General features: G+C 41.4%; 1 non-coding gene across 1 annotated transcript; it reads right to left on the bottom strand.

Annotated features, from left to right (window-relative positions):
• Nucleotides 1-8,177: 8,177 nt before the first annotated feature.
• On the bottom strand, nt 8,178-8,284 carry LOC148568116 (small nucleolar RNA R71). The gene has a single exon (XR_015881919.1). It is a non-coding gene; the product is annotated as a small nucleolar RNA R71 (small nucleolar RNA).
• Between the last annotated feature and the right edge of the window lie 9,433 nt (nt 8,285-17,717).

Here is a 17,717-nt window from a genome sequence, read left to right as displayed (position 1 = left end):
TACATTGGAAACTCACCTAGGCAGACCCATGATCCATACTCCAAAACTTACAATCCTGGTTGGAGGAACCACCCAAACTTTGGGTGAGGAAATCAACAAGATCAAGGCCAAGATCAGAGACGTCACAACCCAAACAATAATGCAGCTCACCAACATTCCACACAGAGATCATATCAGCACCCACCTAACAACACCTCTCAACATCCATATCAAAACCAAAATGGCCATTCTCATCCCTCCAACTCCAACTCACCATCATCCGAAGATAGACTCTCAAGGATTGAGACCCTACTTGAAGGCATATGTAAAGAACTCCAAGAGAACAAGGTGTTCAAGGAGGAGGTGTGAGCTAATATCAAAAACCAGGGAGACACCATTAAGAGGCTAGAATTTCAAGTGGGATACCTCTCTAAGAAGATTCTCAAACCTACTGACAGCTTCCCAAGTGACACAGAGAAAAACCCGAGAGGTGAAGCAAAGAAAGTAAGATAGGAAGACTTCAATATGGTCACTATAAGTGATAAGGGGACTAAGGAAGAGCTGAACAAACCCTTCGAACACTCTGGAGATACTTCAGCAGAGAAACAGGAAGAGGGTCACCAAGAAACCAAAATTACACAGAAGGAGATGCTGAAACTCTATGCACCTTTTCCCCAAAGACTCAAGGGTGGTGTGGCAAAAGAGAATATACTCAAAGTTCCTTGATATGTTTGCATCTCTCCATGTAAACATACCATTCATCAAGGCTCTCCAACAAATGCCCTCGTACATTAAGTATATGAAAGAGCTGCTGACCAGGAAAAGCTCACTCAAAGGAGGGCAAACAATAGTGATGAATAAGGAGTGCAATGCTCTCATTCAACCAGAGTTACCTACAAAAAGGAAGGACCCAGGGAGTTTTCACATCCCCTATGCCATAGGAGAAACAATGTTTGACAAAGGACTCTGTGACCTGGGAGCAAGCATCAACTTAATGCCTTTATCCCTTATGAAGAAGCTGCAGATCAATGAGCTAATGCCCACAGACGTAGTCATCAAGCTGGCTAACAAAACTCAAAAACAAGCAGTAGGAATGGTTGAAAACGTGTTGGTAAAGGTTGGGAACTACTTCCTTCCCACAGACTTTGTCATATTGGAAATGGAAGAGAGTCACCTTCACCAAATCATATATGGAAGACCGTTCCTAGCTACAGCCAGAGCGCTCATAGATGTGGAGCGAGGAGAGCTAATGCTGAGGATACATGATGAACAACTCGCATTCAATGTCTTCAAACCCTCACAAGAAGCAGATCAGGAAAGCAAGGAACAAAGGGGAGAGCATGACAAAGCACTGGTGGAAGAAACAAGCATTGAAGCACAAGCTGTACACCGGAGAATCCCTTTGGTTGATGAACAAGACAGTCAGCAGTTGTCACGGCAAAAGGAAAACCAGGAGGAACCTAAACCACCAGAGTCATATGAGACCAACAACAAAATTTCCTTGGAAAAAGAGGTCACAAAGAGCAGGGCAACATCAAAAGGAACAAAGAAGAAGGCACCAAGGAGGTGGAGGAACAAGAAGATCCCTACAGAGGACTTCTCTCCAGGGGATAAAGTGATCTCAGCTTATTTCCCAGTTATCCCACCTCATCTCCCTACCATCCCATCTCAGCTACCTAAAGTTTTCACCATCAACAGAATTCTCTCCTTAGAACATGTGGAGATCCTTGATGAAGCCAATGGAGATAGATTTACTGCGAAGAGGGAAGATTTGAAGCATTACCAACCACCCTGACAAAGTCAAAATGTCAAGCTAGTGATGCTAAAGAAGCGCTTCATGGGAGGCAACCCATGTTTTATATGCTTTTAAGTAGTTAATAATGTAAGGTTCATGAATTCCAATTCAACTCTGACATATACTTGAATGAATCCTTTTATACAACATATAGTAAAGAACAAGTTTGGTATTCAAGGCACACTAAGAGGACATGAATGCAATTCATATCATGTCACTCTTAGAACCTTGAACAAAACTTTGTACACCACATGGCCACAAACTAAGTTTGGTGTCACCAATGTTGCATACATGGACAATTCAATAGACAGTTGGTTTGCAGTCATGAATAGCACTTAGTTAGTTAGAAACAAAAACTTTAAAAAAGTAGTTATCCCATTTTGTTTTAAATTTTGCCGCCACTTTCCACAATTTCATTAATCACATCCCTTTTATTTTGTAGGAAAATTGATGGGACAATTGAAAGAGGAAGGGTTCGGCCACTTCAAAAGAAGAGGACTATACACGTGTCTTTAATGGGAATGCATTGGGAAATGTTGCCATGCAACATTGAAAGAATGACACGCTTGGAAATCGAACCAACCTCATCATAAAGTTGATGATCCTTGTGATCATCCCATGCTAAACCCCATCCGTTCATCATACACCCACTCCATCAATCCATACCTTTCATCCATTCACCACTTCCCTATATAAGTGGTTCTTATTCCATACTATCTTTCACATTCCAATCTCCATCCTTTACACTTCCCACTTTCGGCACCCAACTTCTTTTACCCCATCAAAGACACACTCCCCACCTTCACATCTCAACTCCTACTCATGGCATCATCGAGCTCCAAGAGGCAAAAGAGGAAGGAACCGGTGGAGAGCATCTCTTTCGATGAAGGGAGATTCAAAACTGCATTCCATGAACTCAAATTTGAACGGATAAAGCTCAAAAAGATAGTGCCTGAGTTAACATTCCAGTTCAACGAGGATGAGTGCCCACAGATTCGAGAGAAGATTGAACAAAGGGGTTGGCAAAGGCTCACGAACCCAGAAGCAAAGATAAATGCAAACATCATCAAAGAGTTCTATGCAAATGTGGTCAGAGAAGACAAAACCAAGGCCCCCACCTTCAAAAGTTATGTGAGAGGAACAGAGGTGGACTTCAGCCCCAATGCCATAACAAGGATTCTTCAGCTAAAATCGCCACATTTTGATGAGCCCAATTATCATGCAAGAATAAGTAATGGCCCCGACAATGATGAACTTGAAGAAATTGTGAACGATATGTGTGTTATAGGATCTGACTGGGAAAGGTATTTGGATAGAAAACCCTGGTTCATCAGGAGAGGAGACCTCATCCCGAAAGCCAAGGGATGGTTTGAGCTCGTGAGGAGATCTATCCTCCTAGCCGCGAATAATTCTGAGGTTAACACTACTCGAGCTACTATGGTACATTGCTTAATAAAGGGTGGAGGCATCAATGTGCACGAAATTATAGCTGAGGGGATTCAAGAGTCAGCCGAAAAGAATGATCCGGGTGCTAGACTTTGGTACCCCAGCACCATCCTTAGACTGTGTACGAAAGCCAAGGTAGTCTTCGAGGACAGCAATCCAAATTGGGTAAACCCTGGGAGGTTAGTTACGCTACAGCGTATAACTTATGTGGCACCCGCCCAACAACAAAGAAGGCCTCAAATAGGGAAAAGAACATCACAAGAAGGACCTCATCGAGAAGAATCTCAACAAGAAGAATACCAGCAAGAAGAGTATTATGATCCAACCAACATAAACTTGAATCACATTCACGGAGCCATTGAAGAGCTAGCAAGGAGTTATATGGAGGGACAAGAACAACAACTGCACATTCAAGCCCAAAGGATGGATCATCAAGAAGAACTGCTCTCTAATTGGATGGGTCAGCAGAGGGAGTGGCAGAAGCAACAAATGGAGTAGCAACAGGAACAATACTCCCAGCTCACTCAAGCCATCAATCAAGTGACTGAAAGGCAAGAGCGTCAAGATAAACGCCTTCAAGAACTCAACCAACGTCAGCTAGCTCAAGCAAAAGCATTCAATGAGTTCAGCGTGCTCAATGAAGGACGACAACTACATAGGGAAGAGTTCAACATAAACACTCAAGCCAAGTTGAACTATATGTCTGGGCATATACATAATTTGCACTCTGCAATCCCTAGGTATGATACAGTCCAAAAAGATCTAACAGAACAAGAGGAAAGGAAGGTGAAACAGCAGAAGGAAACATTAAAAAAGAAGATGGAAGGTGCGGGCTTCGGGAAAAAGTTGATTGGAAAAAGCAAGGGAAGTGGGGGTTCAAGCACTCAAGAAAGACACGAAGAGGACAAACAAGAGGGAGAGCATGGGCACCCCCGTGAGTAAAAGGTGGTGGAGTTCCCTCTTTGTCCCATTTTTTTCAAGTTTTAAATAAGGAAAATCATGTATGAAATAGAACATGTTTCCATGGTAGTTTAGGATTTTAAATTCTGCCTTTAAGTTTTCATTGCTTAGGTCTATGCTTGCTAGTCTAATGTCACTATTGCATTTTCACCTTGCCTACTTGTATGCTTGTCCTTTAAGTCAAATAAAAAGAGATGATATGAAAGACCAGAGTGATGTTCAATTTGTGGAGTAAGTTCTTAAGCTTGTGGTGTAGTAATTAGTTAGCTAAGTTGGTTCACCAACAAGGTAGGAAGGCAACTATCTGTCCTGAATCATATGCTTGAAACACACCCCATGAGACTAGCTAAATAACAAGATCCTAATAAGAAAAGGGGAAAGAAAAAAAATGAAAGTTTATGAAAGACCTTAAGGCATGTGTCTGTGGTGCTCCTGTACAAAGGATATACTTGGATGAATAAGCTCTCAGGGGTGCCTTATCACTTCGTAACTTGGGTTAACTAACCCGGGATTATCAGCTGAAAGTCCACTATCAAGAGTAACCCTTGCTACAGAGCACTTAGTAACCCAAAGAGGTGCTGGACACCAAGGTCTCAAGAAGAAAAATAACAAACCATGTGCCTGTGGTGTGAATGTATGGGGGAATGAGACTTGAGGGAGTAAGTCCTTAGGGGTGTCTTAACACCTAGCACCTTGAACCAACTAGTTCGGGAGTGCTGGCTGAAAGCTTATATTAAAGAGTCACCCCCTTACAGAGCACCTAGTCTAAAGAACAAAATCAAACCCTGAAAAGACAAAGGGATCAATGAATAAAAGTCTCATAGGGTGTAATTAAGTGAGTATCCCAGGGCATGGTAAAGGTCTGAAAGCCAATGAAGGAATGAACCTAAGTTGCTATGCATGAAACCCCATGATGCCAGGACATTTTGGCCAGTTTCACTGACCTTTTCTTTACTGTTTTTAGGGTAGTTTCATGCATTTCCTTAGGAAATAAGCTAGTTTTGGGTAGATATTCACTTACATCTTGATTCAAGCATACATTGGCACTTTATATGATTTCATGAGGATTTTGCATGAATTTAATGACAAATTGGATGTTGCATTTCCCATGACTTGGACTAGAACTTTGATGCACTTTATTGCTTGATTTCAGGACAAAGGAAGCAAAGAAGAACCACATTAGTGGCTACGCTAGTTACACTAACGTTAACACTAACGTGGAATGGGAGTAACTTGCAAAGTTAATGAGAAAAGTAATTGCCAATAACGCTCTCGAAGCCATCATTGCCCACGTTAAGAGTCACGTTAACTAAGTTAACGTGAACTCTAACGTGGAAGAAAGGAAATGGAGCCAACGTTAGTGACACTTAACATTATCACTAACGTTGGACCAAGCTCATAAGCGGCCACGTTAGTTGCCACGTTAACTTAGTTAACGTGGCCTCTAACGTTAAGAAGTAAAAGGGAAGCCAACGTTAGTGACATTCAACTTTATCACTAACGTTGGCCAAGTCACAATAAGCCACGTTAACTCCTACGTTAACCTAGTTAACATGGAAGCTAACGTGAAGAAACAAGGTGGTCGACAACGTTAGTAACACCAAACATTGTCACTAACGTTGGAAGGAACCCACAGCCACGTTAACTTAGTTAACGTGGAAGTTAACGTGAAGAAGGGAGGTGATCGCCAACGTTAGTGACACCCAACATTGTCACTAACTTTGGAATGAGCCCACACAAGCACTATGAGCCACGTTAACTCCCACGTTAACTTAGTTAACGTGGAAGCTAACGTGGATAAGGGAATGATGAGCCAACGTTAGTGACACTCAACTTTGTCACTAACGTTGGAGATGGCTAGCATGGCCACGTTAGAAGCCACGTTAACCTAGTTAACGTGGACTCTAACGTGAGAAATAGGGGCACAATGGAACGTTAGTGACAATGGTAAGTGTCACTAACGTTCTCGAAGTTTGGCAAGCCTATGTTAAAAGAGCCACGTTAACTAAGTTAACGTGGACTCTAACGTAGGGAAGGGGGAGACTTCTCAACGTTATTGGGAAAGGCAAGTCCCAATAACGTGTGCGAAGGACAAAGAGGCAATGTTAGTGGCAACGTTTGTGCCACTAACGTTGAAGATAACGTGGCTCTTACTTGGGAGAGGAACGTTAGTGAAAAAGGTGATTGTCACTAACATTCTCGAACCCATATTTTCACTGAACGTTAACACCACTAACGTCCTGAGCTAAAGTCTCTGCCCGCTTCACACTTTCTCTCTGCAAGTAAAGCCAAGCCCAATGAAGAAGAGAATTGCTTCAAACTCAAGATCCAAAAGCCCATACCCAAGACTTGAATTAAATGAGACTTGGAAATTATAGGGAGCCTCTTGGCATAGAACTACTCTCTGTATTTTACTTTCTCTGCACTTGTAGTTTCATCATGTATTCTCCATCTTTGTTTTCATTTTCCAGAGCTATGAACAAAATCCTTTCTCATGCTGGACCAAATTGGGTTTGGATGGATGTGTGACTATAATCCTCTCAACACTTGATTTGGAAAATGCATGTGGTATAATCAGTGACCATACTTCATCTCTTCTCATGAGCAATTGACCAAGAAATTGGCTATTGATCAAGATTTGAGAGATTGAATTACAAGGAATTGTAATTCGATCACTTAAGATTGCCAAGGAGATTAATGAGTGCATTGATTGAGGAAGAGATGAAAATGAAATTGATCCGGAGAATGCAACATCTCCTAAGTCCAATGAACTCCCCATTTCTGATCTTACCCATTCTCTTTAATTTCTGTCATTTACTTTTATGAGCAATTACCCCATTCCCATTTAAGATTCTGCAATTTACTTTTCTTCATCTACATTCACCTCTTTATTTCCAGCATTTACTTTTCTGTTATTTACTTTCCCGCCATTTAATTTTCTGCAATTCTCAACTCAATTTCTGATTCGCTCAACTAGAACATTCCTCTAGTTAAAGTTGCTTGATCAATCAATCCTTGTGGGATTCGACCTCACTCTATTGTGAGTTTTTACTTGACGATGAATTCGGTACACTTGCCGAAGGAAATTTGTCACGAGACGAGTTTTCCGTGCATCAAGTTTATAGCACCGTTTCCGGGGATTGATTGTGCATCAACAATGATTAAATTGGAGGATAACTAGATTGAGCATTTTATTTTTGTTTGATTTAATTTTCTGTTTGAGTCATTTACTTTCTGTTTTAGTTAATTTCTTCCCTTCCCCCTACTTTTTCTTTGTTATTTACCATTCATTTCACTAACCCACTAACTGTTTGATATATTGCATCACTCACACTAACAGTAATTCTGACAGATATACTTTCTGCACCTATTCTCTTTGCTTGTACTTGTTGGTTGTATGACATGAAGAAGAAGCGGGGCTTCAACTTCCTTTGATTCTGAACCTGAGAGAACCTTCCTTAGACTAAGGAGGGAGGCAAGAGAAAAACGTGTAGTTGGTGCTGAAGAAGAGGAGGAACACTTTGAGGAATACTTTGAACCAAATATGGAAGAAAACATGGAAAACCATCGTGAAGAAGAAGCTCACAACCATGGCGGAGGAGGACGAGCAAATCATGCTGGGGAGGATAGAAGAGTTTTAGGCTCTTACATCAATCCAAACCCAGGAAACTGTGGAAGTAGCATTCAAAAGCCAACCATCCATGCCAACAATTTTGAACTAAAACCACAGCTCATCAGCCTTGTTCAGAACAACTGTTCGTTCGGAGGAAATGTCCAAGAAGACCCCAATCAACATCTAACCACCTTCCTGAGAATATGTGACACAGTGAAGCCTAATGGTGTTCATCCAGACGCCTATAGACTGCTCTTATTTCCATTCTCACTCAAGGATAAGGCAGCCAAGTGGCTGGAGTCTTTCCCGAAGGAGAGCTTGATAACTTGGGAAGATGTGGTGAACAAATTCTTAGCAAGATTTTACCCCCCTCAACGAATCAATAGGCTGAGAGCTGAGGTCCAAACTTTCAGGCAACAAGATGGTGAGACTCTGTATGAAGCATGGGAGAGGTTTAAAGACCTAACAAGGAGGTGCCCACCAGATATGTTCAATGAATGGGTGCAGCTGCACATTTTCTATAAAGGGCTCTCTTATGAGTCAAAGAAGGCCGTAGACCATTCATCCGGAGGATCTTTGAACAAGAAGAAGACCATTGAGGAGGCCATAGATGTCATTGAAACTGTAGCAGAGAATGACTACTTCTATGCTTCCGAAAGAGGGAACACGAGAGGAGTAATGGAGCTAAACAATGTAGATGCTCTGCTGGCCCAAAACAAGCTCATTACCTAGCAGCTGGCTGACCTCACCAAGAAGATGGAGAGGAACCAAGTAGCAGCAATTGCCACTTCATCAACAACACAAGAAGGAGTGAATGAAGAAGCAGAGGGTAGTCAGGAGCAAGCCAACTACATTGGGAATTCACCTAGGCAGAACCATGATCCATACTCCAAGACCTACAACTCTGGATAGAGGAATCACCTAAACTTTGGGTGGGGAAATCAACAAGACCAAAGCCTTGATCAAAGATGGCCAAATCCTAACAATGCAGCCCACCAATATTTCACATCTAGACCATATCAACACCCCCATAACAACACCTCTCCACATTCATATCAAAACCAAAATAACTTACCTCATCCTTCCACCTCTGATCCCAATCTACAATCATTGGATGACAGACTCTCAAAGATTGAGAATTTACTTGAAGGTATAGGCAAGGAGATTCAAGACAACAAGGTGTTCAAGGAGGAAGTGCGAGCCAGTTTCAAGAACCAAGGAGACACAATCAAGAGGTTGGAATCTCAAGTGGGGTATCTCTCTGAGCAAATTTTCTAACCCACAGATGGATTCCCAAGTGACACAGAGAAGAATCCGAGAGGTGAAACAAAGAAAGTAAGATGGGAAGACTGCAAGATGGTCACTATAAGTGATAAGGAGACTGAGGACAAGCAAAACAAGTCGGCAGAACAACCTGGAAACACCTCAGCAGAGAAGGAGAAAAAAAATTATCAAGAACTAGAAATCTCACAACAGGAGCTGCTGAGACTCTATGCACCTTTTCCCCAACTGCTCAATGGTGCTGTGGAGAAGAGAATATACTCAAGGTTTCTAGATTTGTTTGCATCTCTGTATGTCAACATACCATTCATCAAGACTATTCAACAAATGCCTGCATACATCAAGTATATGAAGGAACTGCTTCCCAGGAAAAGCTCACTCAAGGGAGGCCAAACTATAGTGATGAACAAGGAGTGCAGTGCCCTCATTCAACCACAGTTGCCTACAAAAAGAAAAGATCCAGGGAGTTTTCATGTCCCCTGTGCCATAGGAGAAACAATGTTTGATAAAGCACTCTGCGATTTGGGAGCAAGCATCAACTTAATGCCCTTATCCCTGGTGAAGAGGCTGCAGATCAATGAGATAATGCCCACAGATGTAGTCATCAGGCTGGCTGACAAAACTCAAAAACAAGCAATAGGGGTGGTGGAAAATGTGTTGTTAAAGGTTGGGAAATACTTCCTCCCAACAGACTTTGTCATCCTGGACATGGAAGAAAGTCACACTCACCCAATCATATTGGGAAGACCATTCCTAGCTACAGCCAGAGCACTCATAGATGTGGAGCGAGGGGAGCTAATATTGAGGATCCATGATGAACGACTTAGCTTTAATGTCTTCAAACTCTCACAAGAAGCAGACCAAGAGAACAAAGAACCAAGCAAATATCATAATGAGATGCTGAAAGAGGAAGCAAGCACTGAAGCACAACCAGCCCACCTGGGAAAGCCCTTGGTTGATGAACAAGGAAATAAGCAGTTGTCACAGCTCAAGGAAAAGCTGGAGGAACCTAAACCACCAGAGACATGTGAAGACAACAACAAAATTCTCTTAGAAGAAGAGGTCACAAAGAGCAAGGCAACATCAAAAGGAACAAAGAAGAAGGTACCAAGGAGGTGGAGGAACAAGAAGATCCCTACGGAAGACTTCTCTCCAGGGGATAAAGTGATCTCAGCTTACTTCCCAGATATCCCCCCTAATCTCCCCACTGTACCATCTCAGTTACCTAAGGTCTTCACTATCAACAGAGTTCTCTCCTTGGAACATGTAGAGATCATTGATACAACCAATGGATATAAGTCCACAGCAAGAAGGGAGGACTTCAAGCATTATCAACCTCCCTGATGAAGGCAAAACGTCAAGCTAGTGACGCTAAAGAAGCGCTTCATGGGAGGCAACCCATGTTTTATATGCTTTTAGAAAATAGTGAATAAGTCAATATTCATGAATTCCAACCCAAACTTGACAAACACTTGGTGAAATCCTTAATAGGCAGTATATAGTGAAGAACAAGTTTGGTGTTCAAAGCATGCCAAGAAAGCATGAATGCAACTGAGAGCATGCTAGTCTTGGAGCTTTGAACAGAACTTTTCATCACAGTGCTCCAAACTAAGTTTGGTGTCACCCCATGGTGCCACCAATGTGCATATAAGGATACACAGTTAGTTAGTAAGTTGGAGTTCATGAATAAACAAAATCTTTTCTTCTTTTTATTGTTCTAGCCGTAAAATTTAAATTGATCTTTTTTATGATATTAATTCTTACTTTTCTTATTTGATCTTTATAGGGAAAAGGAAAGGAGCATTGAAGGGGATTGATTGGACAATTAAATGAAGAAGGTTCGGACACCACAAAAGGAGGGACTACACACTTGTTCTAAAAAGGGGAATGCATTGGAAAATGTTGCCATGCAACATTGAAGAAAGGAGACTCTTGAAGACCGAACCAATAACCCTCAAAAAGTGATGATCCTTGTCCTTTCTCCATGCACAACCCCAACCGTCCATCAAGAAACCATTCCATCAATCCACACCCTCCATTCACTCACAATCTCCCTATATAAGTGAGTCCTAGTGCATACTTACCCCTTACACTCAAATTCCCACGCTCCACATTTCACACTTTCGGCATCCAAAACCTCTTTATCACACCTCATCCTAACCAACCAAATTCCTCATCTATCCTTACCTTCCAATCTCCTCACACAGCAACTCAAATTCATGGCTTCATCAAGTTCCAAGAGGCAAAAGAGGAAGGAACCAATGGAGAACATTCCTTTCGATGAGAAGAGATTCAAAACTGCCTTCCATGAACAAGAATTTGAAAGGATCAAGATCAAGAAAATACTTCCTGGGTTAGCCTTCCAAATCCATGACGACGAGTACCCACAGATTCGGGAGAAAATTGAACAAAGAGGGTGGCAAAGACTCACTAATCCAGAGGGGAAGATCAATGCAAACCTCATCAAAGAGTTCTACACGAATGTGGTTAGAGAAGACAAAACCAGGGCCCCAACTTTCAAAAGCTATGTAAGAGAAAATGAGGATAAGTAAGAGCCCTGACAATGATGAGCTCACAGAAATCGTGACTGACATCTGTGTCATAGCAGCTAATTGGGAGAGGTATGCAGATGGAAGACCCCGGTTCATCAAAAGGGGAGACCTTAGCCCAGAAGCCAAAGGGTGGTTTGAACTCGTAAGGAGGTCCATCCTCCCAGCTGCAAATAATTCAGAGGTCAATATTAATTGATCGACTATGGTACATTGCCTAGTACAGGGTGGAGAAATCAATGTGCATGAACTCATAGCTGAGGGGATTCAAGAGTCAGCTGAGAAGGCTGATTCAGGTGCCAGGCTTTGGTACCCCAGCACTATTCTCAGACTATGTACAAAGGCTAAGGTGGTCTTCAAGGATAGCAATCCAGACTGGGTGAACCCTGGAAGGCTAATTACAATCCAGCGTCTTGTCTATACTACACCTGCTCAGCAACAAAGAAGGCCACAAATAGGGAAGCTAAAAGCGAAAGAAGGAGCTCACCAAGAGGAGCCTCATCAAGAAGAATATAAACAAGAAGAGCATCATGACCCAGCCAACTTGAATATGAATCACCTTCTAAGGGCCATTAAAGATCTGGGGATGAGACATATGGAAGGACAAGAGCAAATACTAAACCTTCAGTCCAACTGGATGAGCCAACAAGAAGAGTGACAGAAACAACAAATGGAGCAGCAACAGGAACAATACTCCCAGCTCACTCAAGCCATCTACCAAGTTACTAAGAGGCAAGAACGTCAAGATAAGCATTTGCAGGAACTCAATCAGCGGCAAATAGCTCAGATGAAAGCATTCAATGAGTTCACTGTACTTAATGAAGGACGACAACTACATAGGGAAGAGTTCAACGTAAACACTCAAGTCAAGTTGAACTACATGTCTAGTAATATGCATCATCTACACTATGCCATCCCTACATATGATAAGGTCTAAAAAGATTGTGTAGAACAAGAAGAGAGGAAGGTGAAACAGCAGAAGGAAACACTCAAGAAGAAGATGGAAGATGGTAGTTTCTGGAAAAAGCTGATTGGAAAAAGCAAAGGGAGTGGGAGTACGAGCAATCAAGAGGGACACAAGGAGGACAAGCAAGGAGGAGAGCATGGGCAACCACATGAGTAAAAGGTGGTGGAGTTCCTTCTTTAGTCCATCTTTCTCTATGCTTTAAATAAGGAAGACCTTGTATGAAATAGAACTTGCTTCCATGTTAGTTTAAACCTTTTTCAATTCTGTCTCTTAAGTTCATGTGTTGAAGAGGTCTATGTCTGCTAGTCTTTATGTCACTGCATCCTTACTTTGCTTACTTGTATGTTTGTCCCTTTAAATCAAATGAAAAGAGAATGAGTGTTTTTAAAGACTAGAGAGGAGTTCATACTATGGAGTAAGTTCATGAGTTTATGGTATAGTCATAAGTTAGCTAAGTTGGTTCAACCACAAGGTGGGAGGACAACTATCTGTCATGAATACTATGCTTGAGACACACCCCATGAGACTAGCTAAATAAGAAGATCCTAATAAGAAAAAGGGAAAGAACAATAAAGGTTGAAAAATAAAAGAAAAAGAGTAAGCAATAAGGCTAGGTACCAATGGTTTTAATCATGAGGCATGTGTCTGTGGTGCTCCTGTGTGAGGATCTACTTGGATGAATAAGCTCCTAGGGGTGCCTTATCACTTGGTAACTTGGGTTAACTAACTCGGGATTATCAGCTGAAAGTCCACTATCAAGAGTAACCCTCAATACAGAGCATTTAGTAACCCAAAGAGGTGCTGGACACCAAGGTCTCAAGAAAAGAAAATAAATAAACTATATGCCTGTGGTGTGTATGTATGGGGGAGAGACTTGAGCAAGTAAGTCCTTAGGGGTGCTTCAACACCTAGCACCTTGAACCAACTGGTTCGGGAGTGTTGGCTGAAAGCTTATTTTAAAGAGTTGCCCCCTTACAGAGCACTTAGCTTAAGAACAAAAATAAGCCCTGAAATGACAACAAAAGGATCAATGAATAAAAGTCTCATGGGATGCAATCACACTGAGTATTCTAGGACATGATAAAGGTCTCAAAGCCAGGAATGAACCTAAGTTGCTATGCATGAAACCACCATAAAACCAGGGACATGACTTCCATAAGAATGACTCATTTCTCTTGGCATTCCATTCATCATTCTCTTGTTCCAATACTTGCTTAGGGACAAGCAAGCTTTACTTTTGGTGTTGTGATGCTAGGGCATTTTGGCCAGTTTCACTGACCTTTTCTTTACTGTTTTTAGGGTAGTTTCATGCATTTCCTTAGGAAATAAGCTAGTTTTGGGTAGATATTCACTTACATCTTGATTCAAGCATACATTGTGCACTTTATATGATTTCATGAGGATTTTACATTGGCTAGCATGGCCACGTTAGAAGCCACGTTAACCTAGTTAACGTGGACTCTAACGTGAGAAATAGGGGCACATTGGAACGTTATTGACAATGGTAAGTGTCACTAATGTTCTCGAAGGTTGGCAAGCCTACGTTAAAAGAGCCACGTTAACTAAGTTAACGTGGACTCTAACGTAGGGAAGGGGGAGACTTCTCAACGTTATTGGGAAAGGCAAGTCCCAATAACGTGTGTGAAGGACAAAGAGGCAACGTTAGTGGCAACGTTTGTGCCACTAACGTTGAAGATAACGTGGCTCTTACTTGGGAGAGGAACGTTAGTGAAAAAGGTGATTGTCACTAACGCTCTCGAACCCATATTTTCACTGAACGTTAACACTACTAACGTCCTGAGCTAAAGTCTCTGCCCACTTCACACTTTCTCTCTGCAAGTAAAGCCAAGCCCAATGAAGAAGAGAACTGCTTCAAACTCAAGATCCAAAGGCCCATACCCAAGACTTGAAGAGCCAACTAGAAGAACAGAAGAGTAGTATATATAGGAGTAGCTTTGAATTAAATGTGAGTTGGAAATTATAAGGAGCTTCTTGGCATAGAACTACTCTCTGTATTTTACTTTCTCTGCACTTGTAGTTTCATCATGTATTCTCCATCTTTGTTTTCATTTTCCAGATCTATGAACAACTAAACCCTTTTCATTGGGTTAGGGAGCTCTGTTGTAATTTGATGGATCAATACTAGTTTTCATTATTCTTCTTCTATCTTTTCTCTTGATTTTACTTGAAAGCTTTCGATCTTCATCCAATTGGGTAGTTATCTTGGAAAAGAAGCTATTCAAACTTGGATCTCTTCTGAACCTTGAAAGAGGAATGAAGAGATCATGCTAGAAATGCTTTCTCATGCTGGACCAAATTGGGTTTAGATGGATATGTGACTATAATCCTCTCAACACTTGATTTTGGAAATGCATGTGGTATAATCAGTGACCATACTTCATCTCTTCTCATGAGCAATTGACCAAGGAATTGGCTATTGATCAAGATTTGAGAGATTGAATTACAAGGAATTGTAATTCGATCACTTAAGATTGCCAAGGAGATCAATGAGTGCATTGATTGAGGAAAAGATGAAAATAAAATTGATCCGGAGAATGCAACATCTCTTGAGCCCAATGAACTCCCCATTTCTGATCTTATCCATTCTCTTTAATTTCTGTCATTTACTTTTATGAGCAATTACCCCATTCCCATTTAAGATTCTGTAATTTACTTTCCGTCATCTACATTCAGCTCTTTATTTTTAGCATTTACTTTTCTGTTATTTACTTTCCCGTCATTTAATTTTCTACAATTCTCAACTCAATTTCTAATTCGCTCAACTAGAACATTCCTCTAGTTAAAGTTGCTTGATCAATCAATCCTTGTGGGATTCGACCTCACTCTATTGTGAGTTTTTACTTGACGACGAATTCGGTACACTTGCCGAAGGAAATTTGTCACGAGACGAGTTTTCCGTGCATCACCCCATAAAACCAAGGACATGACTTCCACAATAATGACTCATTTCTCTTGTCATTTCATTCATCATTCTCATGTTTCAGTACTTGCTTAGGGACAAGCAAGTTTTAAGTTTGGTGTTGTGATGTCAGGGCATTTTGGCCAGTTTCACTGACCTTTTCTTTACTGTTTTAGGGTATTTCATGCATTTTCTTAGTTAATAAGCAAGTTTTGGGTAGATAATCACTTACATATTGATTCAAGCAAACATTGTGAATTTCATGTAATTTTATGAGAATTATGCATGAATTGAATGACAAATTGGATAATGCATGTCTCATAACTTGGATTAGAGCTTTGATGCACTTTATTTGCTTGATTTCAGGACAAAGGAAGCAAGGAAGGGCCACATTAGCAGCCACATTAATCTAATTAACGTGACCACTAACGTGTAATGGGAATAAACTTGCAACGTTAATGAGAAAAGTGATTGCCAATAACGCCTTCAAAACCATCATGGCCCACGTTAATTGCTACGTTAACTACATTAACGTGGTAGTTAACGTGGAGAGAAAGGGAGCTCCAGTGTTAGTGGTAAAAGTGAATACCACTAACGCTCCAAATTGGCAATTAGCCATGTTAAGAGTCATGTTAACTCAGTTAACGTGAACTCTAACGTGGAAAGGGAAGACAATGCCAACGTTAGTGACACTCACCTTTGTCACTAACGTTGGACTAAGCCCAATTGGCCACGTTAAAAGTCACGTTAACTACATTAACGTGAACTCTAATGTGGGGGGAGCAAGGAATCGCCAATGTTAGTGGCATTCACCTTTGTCACTAACGTTGGACCAAGCCACTATGAGCCACGTTAGTTGCCACGTTAATTGCATTAACATGGAAGCTAACGTGGAAGAAAGAAATGATGAGCCAACGTTAGTGACACTCACCTTTATCACTAACGTTGGAGATGGCAATCACCACCACCTTAGTGGCCACGTTAAGACAATTAACGTGAGGCACTAACGTGAGAAGGGGCGTTTGGAGCGTTAGTGACAAAGGTAAGTGTCACTAACGCTTTCGAGGCTAAGGGATGCCCACATTAAGTGCCACGTTAGTTATACTAACGTGGACTCTAACGTGAGAAAAGGGGGGCTAAGAGCAAAGTTATTGGCAAAGGTGAAAGACAATAATGCTTGCGATGGACCAAGAGGCAACGTTAGTGGTCACGTTAGTGCCACTAACATTGAAGTTAACGTGAACCATATTGGGCTAGGAACGTTAGTGAAAAAGGTGATTGTCACTAACGTTCTGGAACCCACATTTTCACTTAACGTTAACGCTACTAACGTCGTAGCTAAACTCAATTCCTACTTCACACTTTCTCTGCAAGTAAAGCTGAGCCCACTGAAGATTCCAAACTGCTTCAACTCAAGATCCAACGGCCCATATCTAAAGACTTGAAGAGCCAACTAGAAGATCAGAAGAGTAGTATATATAGGAGTAGTTTTGAACTAGAGAAGAGAGCTTGGAGCATTGGGAGAACTACTCTCTGTATAATTTTACTTTCTCTACACTTTTAGTTTTACTTTGAGAATGTATTTTCCATCTTTATTTTCCATTCCCAGAGCTATGAACAATTAAACCCCTTTCATTGGGTTAGGGAGCTTGGTGCACGAAATTGTGATGTCCAGGCTCGAACTATTCCTGGCATGTGAACAACTTGGTACGTGTAATCGTGATTAGACATTCATAATTTGTCACAACTTCGATACAACTAACCAGCAAGTGCACTGGGTCGTCCAAGTAATACCTTACGTGAGTAAGGGTCGAATCCCACGGAGATTGTTGGTATGAAGCAAGCTATGGTCCCCTTGTAAATCTCAGTCAGGCAGAAATAAAGTGATAATGGTGTTTTCGAATGATAATTAAGAGAATAGGGATAGAAATAATTATGTAATTCATTGGTGAGAGTTTCAGATAAGCGAATGGAGATGCTTTCGTTCCTCTGAACCTCTGCTTTCCTGCTATCTCCTTCCAATCAGTCTTACTCCTTTCCATGGCTGGCTTTATGTGATACATCACCACTGTCAATGGCTACTTTCGGTCATCTCTCGGGAAAATGATCCAATGCCCTGTCACGGCACGGCTAATCGTCTGGAGGCATCACCCTTGTCAATGGCTTCATCTTATCCTCTCAGTGAATAATATGCTCACGCACCCTGT

Source organism: Arachis ipaensis, chromosome B4 (assembly GCF_059453495.1).
Source record: "Arachis ipaensis isolate K30076 ecotype BB chromosome B4, ASM5945349v1, whole genome shotgun sequence".
NCBI classification, from domain to species: Eukaryota; Viridiplantae; Streptophyta; class Magnoliopsida; order Fabales; family Fabaceae; genus Arachis; species Arachis ipaensis.
This window is presented reverse-complemented; position numbering and strand designations above follow the sequence as displayed.